The following is a 17324-nucleotide window of genomic DNA, read 5'->3' on the forward strand; positions in this document are numbered from 1 at the left end:
TGGGTATGCTCAGCTGCTCAGGGAAGAGGGGGACCATGGTACTGGATGGGATCTCAGTGCATTCTTCTGCTCTCTCACAGAGAGCTGTAGAGGAGGGAGGAGACCTTTCCCAGGTACGTGCACAGCAAGGGGATGAGAGGCAGCAGATGCACACCTGCAGCAAAGGTGATTCCTGCTTGGGATGGGAGTGCTCAGGGACCTCAGTGGGTTTGCCAGGGAGGCTGTTGTGTCTCCAACCCTAAAGACTTTCAAATCCAACTGGCTGTGGCCCTGAGCAAGCTGGGCTAGCTTTGAATTTAGCCCAGTCATTACTGGCCTATAATGAAATAAAATTTTGTTCTTACAGTGTTTATAAATGACATGTAATGGTTTTCAATGTCATGTGGCTCTTTCTGAATGAAAACCACTTTGAATTACTGTGTTTTATTTGAATTTATCACTAAACAGCCTTTGGCATTTAATAGCAAAGGAATGTTGTTGTTGCTGTAGCACATGCGCTCCCAAATGTTGGAAATATGGTGGCATATGTTCTTTTAGTGCATGTTTAAAGAATTGCTATTAACTTTTAAAAGGCAATATTTTGAAATTGTGAGAAATTAAGCACAAAATCTCATGAATCTTTTGAACTAGTTTCATGGATTGTATAGAGATCCTCTGGGAATACTGCCATTATTTCATAATAGCATTGTTTGGCTGTTACTCACTTAAACACAGAGCCACCTTTTTCCAAAACAGTTACTCTGACCTTTGGGCAATTAACATATGGCTTGTCAAAGAGGTGCTCAGCATTCTTTAGAGTCCCTCTGATGCAGTCTGATGTGCTCTTAATACTGGGGGAAAAATTAAGTTTGTAGTGTATTCAGTCAGTCTATGCAGCGTGCAGATCTCCAGGAGCTGTGGATAAATGTGTCTGAGGAGGGGCACTGCAAGGCTGCATCTACTAGAGCTATAATGGAAAGTAAGAGAAATCTCTGCAGTGATTTGTGCTTAAATTTATGCTCTGAAATGATAGAAGCATGGGCTAAGCTGGGAATCTGTAAAGTACTTGGCAGCCTGTGCATTACCAGTCAGGAAGTATTTTAGAAGTCAGTTGAAATAGGGAGGTTTTGCATAGCTGTTTTCTACTATTAGCTGTTTAGTGCTCAGATTTGTTCCATGTTTAATTAGGTAGATTTGGGTTCAAAATCAAATAATTTGAAAACTTAACATGGAGAGGAAATTACTTAGGAAATTGTGCTCAGGAAATGAGAGCACTGATAGTTTATTCCTGTTGGTCACCCAGGTAAAGCTTCTGAACACTTTTTGCATTGCAAAAATTCCTAAAAAAATTTTCCTAAAAAGCTCTAAGGGAGACAAGCTAACAGCATTTGCAGTTCATGTGTTGGTTAATCTGCCTGCTTTTATTTATTTTCCATTCAGTTGTGCAAATTAATAAACTGGTAAACTTTCATCATGGTCTGCCCTGCTATAGCTATATGTTTCAAAGCACTTCAGCAAATACATCAAAAGGCAAAGCAGCACTAGTAAAAGAAGCCTTGTGACCAGATTCTGCCCTTGCAGAGCACCACTGCGTTCAGGACAGATGGATTCTTTGGATCTTTTAAATGTACTTCTGTTCACCATGTCTTGGTATTCTGCATGTAATTTTATTGTACTCTTATTAACTTTGAGCTTTGAAAAGGCCTTGTATTAATTTGGACATAAATTTTATTCTATTACCTAAAAAAAGACAGAGAAACTGTGGTGAAGGGAATGCATGTTCAGAATTCAATAGCATAAGGCTTTTTGCACCAAAGTTAATTTATTTATGATTTTTACCTATGATTTTGTTGCGTGCATCAGTTTTATAAAGATCACTCTGGAGCTGACTTGAAAGAATTTTGCTTGCACCTTGCATTGGCCTGGGGCCTTTTCCAGGCAAATGTCCTGACTTGATACTTGTTGAGGCATTTGCAGGTATCCAGGATTATTCAGAAGCATAAGTAGCCTTGAGGAGGAGAAAAGGTCACAAGCTCACCCTACAAAACAAAAAGGAAAAGATGTATTTTTGTGTGTTAAAATAGAGGGAATTCTTTGCCTTCATATTTTCTTTGTTAATGGGTGCTATATCTTCTGTGTTTAACAGAAAATTAATCTTTCTTCTGTCAAGAAATACTGTCATGACAAATATGAATATAATAGGTCATTTACATAATGGAAGAAAATAATGGAAACAGGGAAGAAAAAAAGGTGGGTTTGTTGTGTGTTATGAGGTGAGATATTCAGAAATGTTGAAAAACGACCGTGTTTTGTCCTGTGACATCCTGCAGGTGCAGGGCTGTGCAGGCCTTGGGCCATGGCCATGCACAAATGGTCTGTGATGAGCTGCACTGAGAGAAGGCAGCACTCAGAATTCCCTGGCAGTGTCTGTGGGACACCACGAGTGCCCAAAGGCACAGCAGGATAAACCAGCACCAGCAGATAACCATCGTGTCACGGGGGAAACAGCACAGGGGGATTCTGCTCAAAAGGAGGAAAATACATTTGTCTTGCTTTCCTTTCTGATCATGCAATGTTCCCTGCTTTTGGTTAGTGAGTTGTGATGAAAATGCATCAGATCAGCTCTCTGGTCCATGTGCTTGTCTGGGACAGCACCGCTCCAGGAAAAGATACAAAAACCATGCACAGCACGAAAGTTCATCTCACCCTGGTGTCAGGGGCTGCATTAATCATCTGTGCAGTGTCCCAGGCTTTCTCCTGCTTTCTTGGCCTTTGTGATGACCTGTGGCACTGAGTTCTGCCAGTTGTTCAGCTGGTCCCCTCCTCGTCTTCCCTGCATAAAAACATAAGCTGTTATATATTCTGTACCTTCCAGAAACTTGCAGTATTCCAGAGATGTTTCTATGCTATTTCTTTTTACATTTAGATGCCCAAATTTCTCAGGCATATGTGGTTTCCTGCAGTAAAATTTGATATTGCAACTGTCATGAATTTTGGGTTTAGCTCCTGCTGCAGGTAGGAGCTTGGTACACTGTTTCTTCTGTGTGAAAAGCCTTAGAATGAGGGAATATATTCCTTATAAGTGGTGTCACGGTCCTTTGAGCTTTTTAGAGTTAAAACCAAAATGTAGAAAGAGAACAGTCAGTACAAAGCTTGTTCCACTAGAGACTGGGGATGTGCCTTTGGTATCACTTCTGCCCTATTGTCAGTGTTCTTTTTTCCTGCTCTCCTCTTCCTACTTTTTCCCCTGCCCTCCCTCAATCCTCCTGTGCACGGTGTGCCAGAGTCTTTTTTATTTATTTATTTAGTACTCCACAGCACCTTCTCAAAAATGTCTTCCACACAAAATCAGAAGCTAAGAGGAGTGGTGTACTATGCCAAGGGAGCAGGGGATAAAAGGACTCAGAAATCCAGGCATCTGTTAATAGCTCTGCGACCAGATTGTTACATGACTTTGTGAAAGGCTTATAACCTGTCTCTATCTCTCTTTATGCTACTAGAAAATGTGTAAATAATACTTTTCTCACCAGCTTAATTAGTAGATGCCCACAATGCATGAGAAAAGAAAAACCTGCTGTGTTTTTCAGAGTTAATTGCAGTGATGTACCAGAAGCCCATAAACTCACCCTTCTGAGAACTGTCTGCACTGACTGCTGCCAAGTGTTTTCTTCAGGTCACAAATTTATGAAAACTCACAGCTGAAATCCTTATGTTGAATATTGCAGAAGATTTAAACAAACTACTTATCATGTCTAGATATATCAGGAGATTAATGAGTAATCCAGGATCTAGCAAAGGTAGTCTCTCTTCCTCCATCTGATATTATCCACTATCAAAGTTTTGAAATTTAATTTCAAAAGGACAACTGATCAGATCACCAGCTTGCATGGAAGCCCTTATACTGTTGTTAGTTTGTTGCAGATAATGTAACTGCAATTTCTTATGCAGTTAAGTGTATTTGTTCATTAAATTTCCAGTTTGAAATTATCATTTGGGGTGGATCTGTCAGTTGTCAGAAATTTGCCAGAATTGTGATCCTCATTGGTCTACAAACGTGTCTTTGGGTCATGTGTGTTACACCCCTAGCCAAAAGCTCCAGAGGTGTAGATTGTACCCTGCCAGGGGGACAGCATGCAGGTGGCCATGGCTGACACAAGTTTCACTGGGCACTGACTTGAGCTCCTGTGTTAGGGCAAGAAATGTGCCTTTTTCTAACCCTTCCCTTTGCTGTTGTTGAATGGTGCTTTCCATCACAAAGCCTTATTCCACCTTGGCACACCATCCCTTTCACACCACTCTGTTTCTACTCTGAGAGTGCAAGTGTTTGGGTCCCCACAGGTATTCAGGGCTCAGCAGTTACCACCTGAAGCAGAGGAAGTACCTGTGTAAGAAATAATTGTGGGTGTTTACTCTCTGTTTCCCAGTGTCTCTGCTTGGATTTCTTATGGGGAGCTTTACTAACACAAGGTATGGCTGTTCCCCTTACTGCTGCCTTCAGGGAGTGGCAGGTTTCCTGACTAGGTGAATAAAATAGAAAGAGGTAGAGGAAGGATTGTCAGATGCTTCAGGGTGCTTTACCAATACAGAAGTCCAGAAAGACACAAATTAATACAGTGGAGAAACCAGTGGAGATTCCTGTAATCCTTGTTGAAGTAATATGAGAATTATATTTTGAGTTTCAAGCCAAGGACTTTGTCACTGGTAATGGGGGAGAAGACTGAGTGATTATCTAATAGCTCCTGTCTGAGCTGGAAACTGTTCTTGCTTTGCACATTTAGAGGAGGAGGAGGAAGAATGGCATTGCTGATACTCCCCAGGTACTAACCAGGGGTAGAAGTGGTGTCTTTTTATGGCAACCACTATATAGGATTTCTCTGTGCTAAATAAAATGTAGCAAGGGCTGTACTAGGTCAAATCAAGCCCAGTATCCTGGCTCAAACAGTAACCATATGTCTCAGCCATTTAATATCAAATCAGAAATGGCAGTTCTAAATTCGGTATGAGCTTTCAGAGGAAACGGAAGCTTCCTTCCTTTTTATGAAACTATTCCTCTATTTCCTTCTCTGTGTATTCTTCTAGCACCCTCAAAAGCTTTTTGATGTTCAAGATTAAATTAACAGGATTCCCCCTGCTGTTCCTACTGAATTCAGTTAATATAATGATTTTATTGTTAAATTAAACAAAATAAAGCCTGCCATGTCACAGAAATACCACTGAGATCTCATAATTTCCACCTAATAGCCAGTATGTACTATGGGGTTATAACTTAAACAGTGGAGAGTATGTGTCTGTCAGACAATGCTAAGTATTTCTCATAAGAGCTTTGGACACATAATCAGTCAGAAAAACAACATCCCTGTGACATAAAAGTCAATAATTTTATCTCTAGTGCAGTAAATTAATTTCCATGGGGCTTTCTTAATTTGCCTGTGTATGCTTATATATTCACAAGGTGTTTTCATGACTCAGATAATGTGCATTTTCTTACTGCTTGCTGAACCCAAATACTTTTGAAGAGCTGTGGCTCAGACTGCTGGCTCAGTGGAACGTTCCCTGTGATGTTTATGGTAACACAAAAGGGTTCTGGAAGGGGTTGGGCCACACCTTCTGGCAGCACCATCCACTGCTGTCCCTGCTTGTTTGGCATCTCTACTTTTGAATTCTTTTCCACACCTCTGCAGTTCTATCCTATCATAAGGAAGCTTTGGGGTTTTTTTTAAATTAGATTGTTTTGTTCTACCATCTGTTGCTTCTCTGCCCACAATATTCATTATCCAGAAGTTCTCTTATGGTTTTTATTTTGCATGTGCATGCCTCCTTTTGTGGCCAAATGCAAAAGCCAGCTACAAACAAAATGTTTGTGCATTCTCATGTTGATTCAGGTATCCAGAGCTCTGAAGTCATAGGACAGTGATATCCATCAGTGACTGCTGGATTTGTACCAAGAGACTGTCACTGCTCAACATTATAATTGGTTGTTTCTTAATGTAATTTTACACACTTGTGTTCTTTTTTTTTTTCTCCCCCTCTGCTGTTTTTGGTGATACGTCTGCAAGAACTACAAAGGTTTTTGGCCTTGGGACTTGTTCAGACCTGGAAAAAATGCAAGATTTAGTTTTGCTGTTTGTTGTACTTGGTTCTGATCTCAAAATGAGACAGGCTTAGTTGTGGGTTTGTAGGCTTGTTTACATTTTGAGAGGATTGTAGGGCTTGGATTTTGGTCCATCACTAATTGAAATCCCATTAAATGTAATGCCTGCTTTTGATGAATTTAATTTTGATTTAATTTAACGTTGTTTGGTTGGTAACTTAACTCTGAGACATGGAGCTTTGGCACCAGAACCTGAGGTGATTGCATAAGCCCCTCTGAAATGAAACTGCTGAGTTACTGCTCATGCTTGCTCTTACATGGGAGTTTATTTAATGTTTGGAGACTAATGTGTAGCTAATGTCATTGCCTTCTTTCAGGTTTTATTTTTATAAAATACTAAAAAACCACCCCACTCGAGCACTACTTAAAGAAACTTATTTTTCTTTCCTGTAAAAAGCCTCTGCAGGTTTCATATGTTTTACAGGTTTCCACAAGTCGAGTGGCACAAACACACTAGCTCTTAACACTAGCAGGTTGCTATTCCAGCTGAAAAATGGTTTGAAGCATTAACTGTTAAGTGTTTCTAAATATTTGATGGATTTTTTTTTTTTTTAAATTCTTACCTCTCTTGCCCTCCCCGGAAATCCATCTGCAGCTCAGCTGATTGCAATGGTCTTTGCAATCAAGGCCTGTTTAGATTTTGCTCATGAAACCAAGTGTGAAATCTATGGCCACAAGCCAATCTCTGTCCCATAAGGCTGAGACTGCTAAAATCTTCCCAGAAGCTCAAAGAAAATGAAAGAGGAGAACAAGCCTATATATTCATAAAAGTAGATCTCTGAATGGATTACTTTTGTTTAAGATTGGGTTATTTGCAGGTCATCTCTAAATGATTTAAATCTTGCCTGTGAGGTTCTCTTTTCCCCTTGAGAGGTTCAGGGCTGCTGAGAGTAGAGTGTGCAGAGTTGGAAACCTGGGGCTTCTCTTGGGCTGTCTTGGTGATGATCTGCTGATCTGCTGGATGGCCATGGATGAATCATCTGACCTGGACTTATCTCAGTCCCCACATGTAGCTGATGTGGTGTTCTGTAATATGTGAAGGCCACGTGTTGGGAGTAGAAGTTGGCTTGCCACCATGGTGATCTGGAATGTAAGGTTAAAATCACAAGTGCATCACAAATTGCAGTAACTCATAGAAATCTATGTGGCATCCCCAAAGGAGCATTGACTCCATTTGGAAAACTAAATGTTTTGTCTTAAAAGAAATACTGTAAATTCTTTGAAGCAGACATTCACTTACATTGGTACAGTGATTAGCTCCAGTGCAGCCTTGGCATGTTACCACTAGTAAATAAGTTCTTCAGGGGAAAATCTCCAAATAAGAGGGTCCTGAGCATTCAGGTCAATAGGAAAGGTAATATGGAGAATTTTGCAATATCTTAGTGGTGAGAGAGATTCAATTATGTCTTTTTTCTCAAAAGCTTTCTCACCAGACCAAGTCTATCAAACAGCCTTGCCAAAATCCTTGCTATTGCCATGGAAATCATACTGTTTTATTCCTTGAAAATAGCATACTTCATTATGTGTGATGAAATGAGTGTTTACAAAGGAAACCACAGAGCAGTCTGAAAACAGAAGGAAGTTTGGAGTAGGGAATGTTTTACAAGAAGCCTTGGAGCATGGATGCTGGCCTGCTGACCTACCCAGGGCTGTTGTTCTGTACATGCAGCTACTTTTCTCTTAGTGAAGTTTGGCCCTTGAAAGAAACTTCCTTGGTCCTGTGGTTGTTCAGATGTGGTCAGCAGGCCCCAGGTTCTGTTTCCTCTTTGTGCTGAAATGTCATGTCCTTTCTCTCAGGATTTAAGGATTTTTATACTTTTGTTTTAACCTTTTTTTTTTTGTGTGTCCTTTGTCTTCCTCAATTCCTTCTATATTTTTTTTCTTTCAAGCTTTCTTCTTCAGTGCTTGACAAGGATTGCTCTGTATGGCTCCCTTTACTGTGGAATTAGGAAATTAGCAAAAGATGATTTTCTTACTTTCATAAGATTTTTAGGGAAGGGTGGGTGAACAGTACTAATATGGTGGTGCTTGTTATTTACACCTTATCTGTGAGTGTCACAAGTTTGTGTTTCTTCCTTGGGGGGCATATTTGAGGGAGAAAACTGCAATGTGCTGCCTGGAAAGGGAAATAGGCACAGGGACAGGCATGGACTGTTCTCCACACGCTGTTCCCACAGAGGAGGCTCAACTGAGGGAAGACAGACGAGAGAGCTCTGGAGCCAAACTGGGACTCCCAGCAAACATCAGAGCAGGCTGAAAATACCACTTTGAGTTAGACACAGTGATACAGTTGGAGGTGTGACAACCCACACAGATCAGTTTGAGCAACTGTGCTGGGGAAAAGCGTTGGGTTTATCTACTGTTAAATAAGACAACATGTCTAGCTCTGAGACAGGAGGAAGGATGGAATTGGCATGGGGAACAGAGAGCATGAAGAAGAAGAAGAAGAAAATCTTCTCCAAGGTCACCTTTTACCACAGGGATGGGAGATTGAGGAGGACTTTGTTGCTGCTTTTGATGGCTAAGAGCTGCTGCAATCCTGGCAAATCCCTCAGGAATGGTTCAGGAAGATCTGCTGCCATACCTGGGGCAGACAGTCATTTATCTGAGATGCAGTGCTCCAGCTGCTAACAACCAGCTCAAATTGGCTTATTTTTTCACAATTGTCACAGAGCCAGCCACATTGTCTCAGCTGTGTGCCTCTGAACAGGGAAGTACAAACCCAGAAAAAGTTTTGGAGTCATTATTCTTACGTGTTTCTTCTCCTCTCATCTTGTCCTTTTTCCCTTTTATTCCCCCCGCCCTTCTCTCCTTCAACTATGTTTATAACCCTCCTTTCCTTTGTTAGATTGAAAACTTGGAGTTTTTCCAGTCTCTTCTCCTGCAGGGAGATGCTCCGTCCTGACAGTATCATGTTATAATATCCACTGATAAAGACCTGAAATTACCTCTTACATACTCTAAATCTTCACTCTAAGTCAAGCCCTTGCTAAAGTCTAATACCTTTATGGCACCAGAGAGGGTTTTCTGCTGGAGCTGGAGGGGAGGAGGAGTTGAAGTGGATGATGAAACACTCCGTGTTGGGGTGGTGATGGTTGAGTTATAAGTCTCACAAACTGTTTAGTCTCCTCTCTCACAAAGGCGTTTCTGTCAGGGTCCACAAAGAAAAAATTCCACCAAGAATGTCAACCATCTTCTGCTTGAGCTGTGTGGGATGTTATCAATAAGGACCAGCACTGCAGCTGTGCTCTGACACCTTCACCTGCCAAGCAGCCTGTTGTCTCCTAGGTCTGGGACTGATAGCAACTGAACTCTAGTGTGTACCCTAAGAGTATCTGTCACTGAAAGGCTGTGTATCACATATCCACCATGCAGTACTACCAGGGGGCAGTTGCAGGTATTTGCATGTCACTTTGTGATGGGTACTGGTGTTTTCAAAGATCTCAAGTTAAGTGACTTGTCCCAGGTCAGCCAGCAGGTTAGAGACAAAGCCAGGAATGCTATAGAAACCATCTTGGGCCCCAGACCAAATGAATGCTTCTGAGCATGATCTAAAGATTTGAATATGCTAAGTCTCCTTTACAGCTCATTTTCCAGGGATCAGCAGGGATGCCCCTTCCCTTCCCTCTCCCCAAGTTTGCATCAATTGCTCAGAAATGGGAAACTAACTGTTTGAGGGTTGATGGTAAAGGGGAAAGTTCCTACTCCCCTCTGTGACTGCAGTCAGACATTTCTGACAGAGCTCTTGGAATGTAATCTTAGCTTGTGTTAAGGCAGTAACCTTTTCTGTGCTCTAATAGCTGGTGAGTGAGGTAGTGGTGGAACTGACAGGGTGATGCAGCTGGTGGTGTTTGAAGACAGCAGATTTACAGCTGACAGTCACTAAAACAACAACTAAACAAAATCATTGGGAGAAGCAAATCCAGTCACACACTTGGGAGCATTTACTGTGGAAGATTTGTGCTGTAGGACTCAGTTATAGGTGCTGTGACTCAGGTGTCACCCAGCCATGCATCAAGCCCCAGTTTTGACATCACATTGAAAGGTCTTTAGGAAGCTGTGTAATAATGACAGTGGAGAACAGAAGTTCTTCTATGGAATGTGGAAAGCACTGTAAATGTAGGTATTTGAAGCTTGAGATTTATTGGTAAAGTGAATCCTAACTATAGAGGAACTGTAATAAGAGATGGTATTCTGTTTCTTCTCAAATTATTTCCACTATAGTTATCCCTCACCAGCACTGATGTGCCACTCTGATGTCCTTGAAAGCACCTACCACTTTTTCTTTATATTTCCTAGTGCCTATTTTGGTTTCTTGCTCTCACACTCCTGTTAGTAAGCCTTTTATAATTTGTACAGATAAACTTAGACCAAGCACAAAGGGAAAGTGTTGTTAAAAATAAAAAATACCAATTAGGTAACTTTAGGATGTACATGCACACATTGTGTCCGTTAGGCAAAAAGCATTTATTGTCACATTTTATCCTAATTCAGTAGATAGATAAAGGGATGGCTGCCCAGGAATGCTTCTAGTGACAAAAGTCCTGCAATCATAATATTTCAATCCCAATGACTTACAAGTTGTGAAGTTCAGCTCAGTATTGTTGGATGCACTCAGTAGCCAACAGTTCCCTTGTAAAGATCTTTAAGTAGCAGGATTTTTTACGATTTTGGTTTTGTGTGGGAAGGAGTTAAGACTTTCCATATTTACAGCTAAAAATCAGCAATTCTACTCAAAGTCAGTAATGAGTGCTTACATTTAAAGGGAAAAAAACCATTTTTATTTCCTCAGTAAAGTGAAATTATTATTTGAGAGGCTGTATTTTAATCCATCGTCCTTTCTAATTAAGGTGATTCTGAAAGCTGTTCAATTTCTGAATGGCCATGTATTAGTCAGTAAGGATCTCATTATGGAATACTCCCATTCCTAAATATATGCTTGGCAGTCTGCTTTGCATTTCAGCTTCTTAGGTTTTTTATAACTTATTGCTAGAGTGTTGCAGTGGTGGAAAATTACTCATTTACTGGCTACTACTTACTGATCAACTTATTAGCCAGCCAGAACATTCAATGAATGTAATATGTCCTGAGAGCAATTGTTAACAGAAATGGTGAAACATGGGCTGTTAACTGCAAGACTGGTGGTTCAGGCACACCCAGGGACACATTTCTCTTTGGAGAGGGGGTTGAAATTAGATGGTCTTTAAGATCCCTTCCAACTCAAACCTTTTGATGATTCTGTAATACCAAGGCCATAAAGGAACCTGTTGGCTCACATAAGTAAATGAAAGTTGCCTTGAAATGTACCTGAGCCATGGTTTGGGATGTGTGTGGGAGACCATGTGCTTCTGAAATGTTAATGAGGCAAGATCTTGATAGTGGAGTTGCAGTGATCTTTGGTGGTTTCTGGTGGCCACCCTTCAGTTCCTTATGGAATTCTGCTGGACAGGGAGGTGGGACAGGCAAAAAAATATCCTGGGACAGAATAAAGGGATGTGCATAACCAGGTTTGGCTCAGGCTTCCTGAAGACAAGTGTTTTCCTCTTTTTGATAGCACCCTGAAGAGAACAGGTTGCTCTTATTTAACATCTCTAATTATTGGCAAGGATTTGTAGTAGGTGCTACCAGAATTGCTTATCTAATTCCCTTGAAAAATAAATTTAAATCTGTTTGCAGTTGAATCTGGTTTTGTTGTTGTCCTTGTTATGATTTGTGGCAAAGGAAATCAGTGTGAATTAAGATTCACTGCAGAGGAATGAAAGAGATGAAAAAGATGTAAAACAGTGGTGTGGAAATGTGGAACAAGTCTGTGCAGCAAACAGTGCAGCCAAAGCCTGCATATGAGGAATACATGCATGGTAAGGAGCAGAACTCTATGGAAAGGGAATTTGGGAGCTCCTTACCCATTGACTCATTTCCAGACTCTTAATAAGATTTTAATAGGTTCTGTTCAAGCTGACTTCTTGAGGGATTGATAGAGAAAAAACATAATTACCACAAATCCATAATGGTTCTGCCTGTTGTAGGCTTCTGAATACAGGTGACAGAAGGGTGACCCTTGTCTTAACCTGGTGTTCAGCAGGACATGGCACTTTTCTCAGAGAACATTTCTGGCTGTGCACATACCCCAGGGAACAGATGGGGTCAGCTGAGTGTTGCAGGACATAACCAAAACACAGGACTGCATGCTGGGGTGGAAAGCTTCCTGCCCACCATGAGAACTCTGACTCTAAGAGGGCAAATAAAATGGACTTTTTCATATTATTTTGATCACTTTAGATGTGACATCTGATAGTATCTTAGGATGCTAATGATGAAATCCACTTTCTTTTTCCACTTACTACTTCTGTGTCCTGACACACAGAGTTCTCATCACTGAGAAATTACCTTTTTTTGTAGGAAATGGGTGTAGTGAAGGTTACATTAGAGTAATACTTATTATGCTACAAAGACCTTTAAAAATAACTCTTGTGCAGACTCAGACCAAACAAATAAAAGGAATTATTTCTAATGTATATGCTTTAAGTGGCAGCTAGTGTTTTATGTATTGAGAAAGCATAAAGCTTGCTTCTATTTATAGTGTCATTTGAAATCGCCTGGATGTAATGAGGGTGTTTGATCACAGGCTGGAAGAGTGTGGTAGATGGAACAGCCTTTCCTATTTTCTTAAATGTGCAAAATCTGGAGTAAAAACTTGAAGCACTTTTGTTGAGTCATCTGACACAGAAATAGGGTAAAGACTTTTGGAAGTCTGGCTGTAAATAGGATTATTTACCCTTTCCTACCTCAGAGAATAGAGTTCTTTTCAAAGCCTTTGAGCATGTCATATCTTAAATAGATACTGAATTGTTCTATTAAATATTATTAAACTATGTGACAGTAAATACAATATAATGAATGTGACCTTGAACTGCCTTTGAGGATGCAGCATTCGCTAAGAAAAGCTTTTTTTTTCTCTTCTGATATTAAAAATAATTCATGTAGTGGAGCTATGCTGTAGAATTGCTTGTGTTGATATTCCATGTGTAGATTCTTTAAGCACCGCTTTCACCAAACACATGGGAATAAGCATTTACAGAAGAAAGTGAGTGTAGTGAAGATTGTTTCCTTCCCCATCTCTTTCAGTAAGGAGATTCTGCCAAAGAGCATAAACACAGTTGTCTATAATTCCACTGTTGTGGGGTCAGGTTATCACCTGGAACTATTTGTAGAAGGGGAACTTTGCATATTCTTTTCTGTATTTGCTGGAAAGTCTTTTTGGGAGATGATTTAGATGTTGTTTTGCTCATGCTTTGGGTTTGAGTGGCAAGGTTTTGGTAGTGGGAGAAGGTGCCAGAAGCTTCCCCTGTGTCTGAGAGAGCCAATGCCAGCTGGCTCCAGGGTGGAGCTGCTGCTGGCCAGGGCTGAGCCCATCAGCCACAATGGGATAACAGATCACCAAGAGGAAAAACCCTGCACAACAGCAATTGCCAGTGGGGAGGGGAGTGAGGATATCTGAGAGAAACAGCTCTGCACACACAAAGATCTGAGGGTGAGTCTGTTTGGCCCATGTGGTATATGGTGAGTGATTTCTCCCCATCCTCATCTCAACCCTCGAGGCTTCTGCTGTTGCACATTTGGACCAGTGTGATATGTACTATACACTAAAATCTGAATGTTGTTCCTTGAACATTTTGAATCTTCATTTCTTAAATACACAGAGGATAACCCAATTCTTTTGCTTTTAAGAACACTCCTGAAACAATAATTTAAATACACAAAATCCTTAGATAAGTATAATACACATTCTGTATCTTGATGTGTTAAATAAAGATTGTAACTGAGCTTCCAGAAACTTTTCCAGTATCTTTTCCAATGTTGGCAAGCAATGATACTTTACAGTCCAGTAAATTCAAATTAGATGATTCCAAATGACCAGTGTTAGCACTATGACCAAAAAAAGAGAATTCTGTGTGACTTCTCCTAAAACTAGTTGGTGTTCAATAATTCAATACACTTAATATAACAAGGAAGCAAAGGAATTTCTGAATTCCAGATGCAAAAGTATGTGATTTTCTTCTCTCATAATTCAGAAGATTTTTCTATAAAGTCTCTGATTTGCAAATATGTGAAAGATTCTTTGAGAGGAACATATAATATCTAGCAAAATACTTGCAAAATTTGCTTCAGATACTTCCTATCTTGTGAGTTTTATGTCTGAGCATCTTGCTGTATTTAGGTTATGGAGGAACTAGTTTACCATAATTGAATTCTGATTGCCAGGATTTTCCATGTGAAAAACACTGAATTTCAGTCAATCCCAAAATATTTGGCTTTTTGGAATCACCTGGGCAGTTAAGCTTGTTCAGATCCACAACCCAGTGCTATGTAAATACACTTCTCTTCCTAAGGTGACATCAAGATATTTTAAGAATAATTTGTGTTAGTTGTGCACTTTAGCCCTGATCTGCCATTGCAGATGATACTGTGGGGGAAACAGGCAAACTCTTGGCCCTCTCTGAAGTTCAGGATTGTTTTTTGATGTATGTTCTCCAAAATGTATTTGAATTGAACCTAGATTTAGATGATTGCTTGGACACCTTTAAAAATCAGCTTTGGCCTTGGTAAGGAAGGGTGAAGGAAATGGGAAGAATCTTTTACTCTCTTTCTAAAAGTCAGAATGGTTTAGCAAATCCAAGCCTGATTTGTGTTGGTGGTGGACACTGGGGAGACCCCCATGAAGTTTCTAGACTACAAAAAGAACTAAAGTGGCATCGATTTTCTACAGAGAAAAAAAGGTGCATATAACCCCTGCCTTGATGATAGTCTGCATCTTTTAAAAGTAATTTCTGTGATTCTCATCCTATGTAAAATCAGAGCAGGCTAAAGGGAGTTCATAGCTGGAAGAGACGGGCTGTGAGGAATCAGGGGAATCGGGATTACAACAGGAGGAGCAGGAAAAGGGAAGATGCAGAACATCATAGTGTCCATGTGTGCTGGTGGCCTGTAGGGCTCCTGAATATCATGGGCTCCTTTTATTTTATTTGTTCAGGTAATCCATGGGCTTCAGAACTGAAGATACTCTCATTGTGAATGACAAAGCTTGTTTAGATCAAATGTAGAGATTTCTGAAATGGATTTCGCTCTCTTTATGCAGAACTGTTGGTAATTAAAGTGTGTATTTTCCAGCTGAGAGGAAATGTGGTTACTACTCAGACTTAATTATTATACCATATTTATTAAGTAAAATATTTGTTTATTTTATTTATTCCTTTACTTATTTGATAGTGTTAAATAACCAAAGTACAGTTTAACATTGGCTGGTTATGGCAATAGTAGTTATCCTTATGTGACTGCCTAAGCAGCTACTATTGGAAATGAGGGTGTTTTGAAGACATTTAATGCTGCTACATGGAATCTGTAGTGTGACCATTTCTCTTATTTGTGAAAGCAGGGTGAACTTCGGTGACTGAATTCAGTTGTAATCTGAATGTTTATTAGGAATGTGAAGTCATTAGCAAGCTGATTCTTTTCTAATTACCAGTCAGGGATGAAAGACTTTGTTTACATCTTGGTGTACATTTGTTTGATGTTGCAGTAGTTGGAATGTGTAAAATTATCACGCTGATTTTATTTTTCCATTGTCCCCCTTTTGGTTGCTCATGGTAAAAGACTCATTTATCTGTGGGAAGGCAGCACTGGGATTCCTGTGGCTGTGTTGGCTCACGTGCACTTGTTCAGGAGGATGTGAGTGAGTGAGTGTGCAGCTCTGAATGGCTGGGAGCTGATGGGGCCTGGTGCATTCCCTCCTCCTGCCAGCCCAGCCCGGTGCTGTGCCCGCAGCCATCCCTCCATCCCTCCTGCAGCTGGAGCAGGAGGGGTGACCAGCAGCCCCCAGCCACCCCCCCGTGCTCCCTCCCCACTTAATCCCACCATGTGCCTGCATGCTCAGCAAGGGGGATTACTTTAAGTCTGCATATTTTCATCTTTGCTGGGTCCAGGTCAATTTACTGGCTGGGCACAGTGAGCCAGGAATAGATTGGTGTGGTGCACAAGCAGCCAGCTGAACTCTGATGAAAGGCAACACATCACTTTGAGATATTATGATGTTTACATGGTTCTGCTGGATAAATCACACACAATCCAGGCAAAATAAATAGCCAATTTTTCTTCTTTTCCTGCTTTGTGGCAAGGTGATTATATTTAAGAGAAATATAGGAATTTCCATCTTACCAGTGACACTGTATGAGAACCCGCTTAGCACTGAATAGTGACAGCAAATGCTGAAGTGGAAAAATATTTTCATCCATCTGTGCTAATCTTCTTTTACTCCAAGATTTAATGGGGCAGGGGGTGGGGGAGAAAGAGAGAGGAATCAGAAAAATCTTAAAAGCTTGGCTTAAGCTTTTAGCTTTGCCAGCTCATTCTCTAGTCAGTGAAGGAAGTGCCAGACTTCTGCATTTGTGGTGGGGATGCTGTGATTTTATTTGGACAGTGATGCCTGCAGACTTTATAACCAAAAATAAATAACTAAATAATGGTCTCTAAATGTGAAAGGAGGAAGGAAAAAGCCACAGCTGAGCAGAACTGATTGGTTTTTTTAAAAACAGACTGGAATACCTAGGGTACAGCTGGAAAAAGCATTGTTGAAAAACTGTAGAAGTCTCCTGATTATTTCTGTAGCTGCGTAATTTAGGTCCTCCTATGCCATCAAATCTGTGATCACCCATGTTACTGTGAACTGCACAGATCTGTGCTCTGCTGATCAGATAACAAAGACAGAAGGATTTAAATCTTTCAATTTGTGCTGCCTTTGCTTTTACTTTGTTAGATATCACATTCTCAAGGAGTTTCTCAGCTCGGAAAACCTAGAGTATTTTACTCCTTTTTAGGCATTGGATCAGATTTGAGTCTCATTTTGCTTACTCAGTAACAGTCTTTCCTACCCAGGGCTAGGCTGTCCTTGCAGCCATAGGGAAGTTACAGTTTCTAGTGGCGTGGGCAAATCTTTGCAGAATTCTTAGAAAATCAGCTGATAGCTAAGAAGGGCTTTGTTGCTATGATGTACAATGAATTAATAACAAAATTGCTGGGAAAATAAAAATATTGAGAAGGGCCAACTCCTCAGAAGTCAGTCTCTCTTCTCCCTCAGGGTGGGTCAGCTAAAAATATTTCCATGGTTTTCTTCTTAAAGGAAGGCCCAAGCAAAGAACCA

This window comes from Parus major, chromosome 10, assembly GCF_001522545.3.
Source record: "Parus major isolate Abel chromosome 10, Parus_major1.1, whole genome shotgun sequence".
NCBI lineage: Eukaryota > Metazoa > Chordata > Aves > Passeriformes > Paridae > Parus > Parus major.